This window comes from Mus pahari, chromosome 2, assembly GCF_900095145.1.
Source record: "Mus pahari chromosome 2, PAHARI_EIJ_v1.1, whole genome shotgun sequence".
Classification (NCBI taxonomy): Eukaryota; Metazoa; Chordata; class Mammalia; order Rodentia; family Muridae; genus Mus; species Mus pahari.
The window spans coordinates 132,394,652-132,400,764 of NC_034591.1; positions in this window are offsets into that span (position 1 = coordinate 132,394,652).

The following is a 6,113-nucleotide window of genomic DNA, read 5'->3' on the forward strand; positions in this document are numbered from 1 at the left end:
GAGAGAGAGAGAGAGAGAGAGAGAGAGAGAGAGAGAGAGAGAGAGAGAAGACACTGAATTGATTATTCTGACAGCGTCCTCATTTCTATACTTTTCACACCCCTGACAGGGCTTTAGTGTGTTTTCCCTTTGTTTTGTGGTGAGAGAAGTCCAGCTCTCTCCCACCACCATGACACTCTTTTCTGATCCTTCTTGTCCTGTATTCTCTGGGCCTTAGAAGAAATGCTATATATTTCCTGACTGAACATTCAACAGCCACCTGTTTTTAGTACTTTGACCAGTACTTTGAGCAGATCAATCGCTGCTCACTACAAAAAGAGGCATATCTGATGAAGCTGTAGTCCATGTGCATTAACATAAATATTTAGAAGACAGGTCAACTCCGTGTCCATTTAGCAAAGCCTCAGTAGCAAATTCTCTCTACGGTTGGTGACCTCTCCAGATGTAGGCCTTTGATCAGGTTTATCATACCAAGGAATCCTCTTATGTGGTGGGCCTCAAACACAATCAGAACCGGGTTGGCTATCTACCACCAACGCTATGATTGCACCAGTGAGCATATCTTGCCTGGCAGTTCCTGGTTGTTGCATGTAGGGTTCATAGCCGGGTAGAACTGTTAATGGCTTTTCTCTTCCAGTAGCTTACATAGCTCTTTCAGGCAGTAAGAACACTTAACCAACAGGAAACAGCTCTCAGCTCAGTGTGTGTGTGTGTGTGTGTGTGTGTGTGTGTGTTCTGTAACTGAAATACGTGGCATCTTAAACATTTTTCTAGAGTATTTTAAAACATAGTTCTAGAGGGTAGTCAATAGCAATAGCAGTCCTCTGTACTTGGGAACCTCTGAGGTCTCCCTCTAATGAGTGTTATTAAGACAGAAGCCTGGACTCCAGCAACTCCCAAAAGTTAGGCTCAGCCACTTGTCCCAGTACACTAATTACAAAGGCAAATAATGGTGAGAAGCAGAGAAATTTATTTAATGCAACCATTTTGGGAAGAGGAACAAATAAGGAAGTCTAGTGCCCAAGGCCGTCACTGTGTCACCAACATGGTTCAAAGAGAGAACTGGGGCCAGGGGCAAGAGGTATTCATAACTGCAGTCTTGACCTACCCATAATGGCAGTCTTGATCTACCTGCTGTCTGCTGATCAGTGTGCCACATCTGGGTCCTACAAGGTCTTGAAGGTGGTCTGAGAAAGTTCTTGTTGCTTTAAGAGGCCAGGCACTTCTCTGGGATTATTCCTTCCCTTCTAGGGTCCAGTCTCAGCCCTGTGGATAACTGTCCTTACTGGGGAGATAGGGTATGTCCTTTGAAGTTGCACTGTTCCAGGAACCCAAGGTTAATCAAGAGGGAAGGAAGGTTTAGGGGAATATTATGTCCATGTCTTTAGCTAAAATAAAGGAGGAAGGAGGATAAAAAATGAAGGCAATTACCTCGGACCCAAGTGAGGAATCAAAGCATTTTAGCAAAAGCAGCTTCAAACTGTGTATTTTAAGCACTGGAGATAGGGGTCCATTCATAACACTTTCATCAATCACAGAGATTTCATCAATCACAGTGATCTCATAGGCCTAGTCTATAAAGCTCACCTGGGCTGGTAAACATACCCATGTGCAGAAGGTCCTTTCTGGGGAGGCCGTGGTGCCTAGGGAGGGCACCAAACCTCTGTGTAAACACCCCCCTTTCAGAGCTCACTATGCACATAGAAACGGATGACATGACTGTTTTGTGTTATGGTTAAGGGGAAGGTTTTTACTACATACATGAGAGAGATAGACCAGCCAGAGGCATCTAGAAGAGTCCAGAGCAGGGAAAGAAATATAATAAACATGGCCAGCTAATTGGACATGTCGAGGCTGTCTGTGAGAGGGAGAGGGAGGAGAACATCAGGAGATCGAAAATAGAAAAAATATGGTGAGAGGAGTGACAACAGAGCTCTCTCTCTCTCTCTCTCTCTCTCTCTCTCTCTCTCTCACACACACACACACACACACACACACACACAGACGAGAGAGAGAGACAGAGACAGAGACAGAGACACAGAGACACAAAGAGAGAGAGACAGAGAGACAGAGAATAAGTAGCTGGAGGGATGGAAGTCCATGAACTGAGGGGAGTTTAGGGTGGGGGAGGAGGTGGGAAGGGCTGTGATGCTAGCTAGCATGGACTTTGAAATATACAGGTACATTACTTGTGGTTCTGAGGAAGCCTAAAGACCAGCACAAGCTTTGATATGCTAATAGACATCACAGGTAGCCACAGGACCCTTCTGCCAGAGGTAAGGGAAATAACTCCTTTTGGTAAAGGGGAACCAGCTTCATAAGTTCCCCAGAAATGAGGCTTTTATTTACCCATCAGAAGTGCTCATATGTTCCATGTTGTGCTCATTTCTGGATATTTGGACTGCCTGTTGGAGTTTCCTTTGGTCCTGGCAATGCACATCTTTCCCAATTGCTAGTTCAGTTGCACAAGAAAAGCTATTACAATTAACTGTAGTTATTGTATTGAAACACTTTGTCAGTCATTTTAGCAAATTGTCAAACTTAAGAACAGTAGAAACACCTAAATTTCTAGTCATCTGAGCAGAAGTGCATACCTACCTGGGGATGGATTCCCTTTATCTCTGAAGTGGGAGTAGTTTTGTGATTGGCTTCCTATAACATGGGTTCTGTACAGTCTCTGGGCAATTAGTGTCAGTATGCAACTAAAGGCACTCATTTAGTGTCAAGAGAACTGGTGTTGGCATCAGGGAAAATTCAGGAATTGACTCTGAGCAATAGGTTTCTCCACCATTCTGCTCCCGTGGGACTATAACTGTGTTGTCTTTTGTACAAGCAGAACAACCACCATTAGGGCTTCAGAGGCCACGAGAAACGTGCTGGTACTTGCGGGGATGCAACTGCCCTGGGATGTGAGCTAGGAGTCTCTGGTTTGCCAAAACCCTCTATAAATTGTCTTAGGACACACACAAAGTCTAAATTCCAAAATGTGTCAACAGAGCCAAAGAGGCAGACACAGAAGATATACACTGCCAGCTGTGAGCAGAAAGCTATGACCTGGGAGAAGTCCTGAACAAAGACTAGCGGATATGTAAATATCAGAAATGAGCAAGACTAAATGTTCCTGGAGTGATAACTGAACACATTTAATGAGTTTTGTTTGTGTGCTTTACAATATGACTAATAAGTACAGTCTCTATTTAGGTCTCATTATTTAGACAGAATAAACATATACATTATGGTCATGTGGAAAATTTGCATATGTTTTCCAGAGATATGTTAGCTGGGTCCAAGGTCTGTAAACAGCATGGCATCCAACTGACTTCCTCAGGGACACTGAGCTCCTAACACAGACCTTTATCTGCTCTGCTCTAGAAAGCAGTGGTGAGGACCTGGGGCACTGAGCCCACTCAGGAACACAGCCCCTATCAGGAACTGTTGGAGGCTGGACAGCTGGGGCATCCAAGTCCACAGATTTTAGTAAGAAGTATCTCTCCCCTGTCTGTTTCACCTCTTGTTGGCAGATGAGAAGCTGAGTTCCAAGCTTAAGTCCTTGCGTAAGTCTAGCTGATCCCCATTTCAAGTGTGAGAACCACATCTCTGGGTATTTGGTGCCCAATGTTGTAGGATAAAAATCACCTCTGCATAGGAAAGCTAGGAAGTCATAGGAAGAGAAAGATCCCATGGGATAGAAAAACAAAACAAAACAAAACAAAACAAAACAAAACAAAACAAAACCAAAACCAACAACAAGCCTGGGTTCAGCGAAGAAAGCTTTCTCTGGTCAAGATCAAACTGGTGGAAGGCCGGGGAGGGCATACGTGTGATAGGGTCTGCAGTACATTCCGCCTGACTTTGGGTCCAGGTGGTTGGCCTTATCCTTAGTGTCACAGTGCTGACCCACTTGAGATCTTTTCCAACTCTGGTATTTCAAATCACTGGCATCTCTATTTTGTGTTAGCCCTTGGTCATCCAAGGACCATATTCCCTTTGTCCCGTTGGAGAGACTCCAGCTAGCTCTGGACTGCATGCTGCCATTTTCTACAGTCTTCATTGGTGCCTAGAAAAAAGGATCTCACACATTGAACACTCCTGTCCCAGCATGACAATGCCTAATATGGCCCCTGAGTACTGGGAGCACTGTCAGCTTCACCTTGCTCTGGATGGTGCTGCCATTTCCAGTGATGTCAGGAGCAGTTGACACTGTATTATTGCATGCCCATTGTCCGCAGTATGACATCTATCATACTGGCGGCTGAGGACTCTCCCTGATTCCGAAGGAACCATCCTCAATCTGTTAGTGAGATGCTCTTGAGCCCCTTCATTGCTGCTCAGGCTTCTCAGTCCCAGGGCGTAGGGCCCAGAGCATGTCTGCCTATATTCAGACTTCCTCAACTTAGATTCACATCTGAGTTTCTGGAGAGAAAAAAACAATGTGACTCCGAAAGGAATTAGAGACAAAGCTGAGGGCTGACATTTTTGTATGGCTGGAAAGAGAAAGAAGTCGGTCCCAGCTCTCAGAATGTGTTGCTTTGCTGTTCAAAGAGGGTTTTCATAGGTGATTAGTAAAACCCAGTGCTCAGGACCTCAGTTTCTCCTGTTCATTCTTGGAGATCCAACAATGATCTACACACTGACCCATATGACCTGCCTGGCCTTTGGGTTGGTGTTAATCTATGCTATCATATTCATTGGTCTCTCTGACATCTGCGGAGGTGTTTTCCGCTGGTTTCTTTAAGTGGGCAGACAAATTGTAGGAATTAAAGTAGTAGAATATACTCCATTTTGCTCCATTCTAAGTTAATTTGCCCTTAGAGAGGCATGTCCCCCCTCCTTGAGTTCTGAGAAAAATCACAAAATGTCCCTGGCAGTTGCAAATAGACATAGCAGCTGCAGCTAGCTGATAAGAGTGGGCTAAGAAAACATAAGTCATTCCCAGGTCAAGATGTTCCTTCTTGATGGATGCTCCCTCCTTGTGGTTTAACCAGGTGCTGTAAACCAATTAACTTAAAGGCCAGCATTCCTTTACCCCCTCAGGTAATCCTGTTTGTGATCTTTTTTCCTCTATAAACCCCGCTCCCCTAGACCTCTACTCTCCTATCTTGTTACACCAGGATGAGACTGAGGTTGACTTTTCTCACTTTGTAGCACAAATGCCCTCTCCTTGCCCCATGAAAGCAGAGATAAAGCTTGCAAATGAGCACTAGCCTGATTTCCCCATGCTCTGGAAGTCCAAAATGTGATGTCTTCGTCATCATCATCTTACTGACAAGATCTGGAGGCCAATCAAGTATATTGTCAATAACCTGTAAATGCTTGGGGATGTATGGGTCCACTTTTGGTTAGTCTCATTAAACTTCTTTTTTATATATGTATATATTTTAGAAGGCTTCTACAGTCATAGTTTCCAAATGGATGTTCCCTTCTCTTCCTCTCTCTTTTAATTTCTTTTTTACTTTTATTGAGACTAGACATTTTTTCTCACATAATATATTTATGGTTTTCCTTTCTTCTACTCCTCCTAGTTCCTCCCCCACCTTCCTTCCTATCTGGATCCATTCCTTTTCTGTCTCTCATTTAAAAGGCTTCTACGGGAATATGCTATGATATGTAATTATATGATAAAATAAATAAATTGGAGAAAAACAAACAAAGAAAGAGAAGAAAAAGAGACCAAGAGGAGGCACAATACCCACTCATTTACATGCTGAGTGTACTGGCTAGCTTTGTGTCAACTTGACACAGCTGGAGTTATCACAGAGAAAGGAGCTCTAGTTGGGGAAATGCCCCCATGAGATCCAGCTGTGGGGCATTTCCTCAATTAGTGATTCTTGGGGAATAAGTGCTTATCTATGTCACTGACTCAAAACAATTCTTTATTACCTCCAGATAAACTGGGGTATATCCCCTACTATTGGGTATGAAAGAACTGCCAAGACCCACACATATCTCTAAATCTTTAGACAATACAGAACCCAATGCATGCTATGATTTTTTTCCTATACATATGTACTGGTTAATTTTGTGTCAACTTGACACAAGCTGGAGTTATCACAGAGAAAGGAGCTTCAGTTGGGGAAATGCCTCCACGAGATCCAGCTACAAGGCATTTTCTC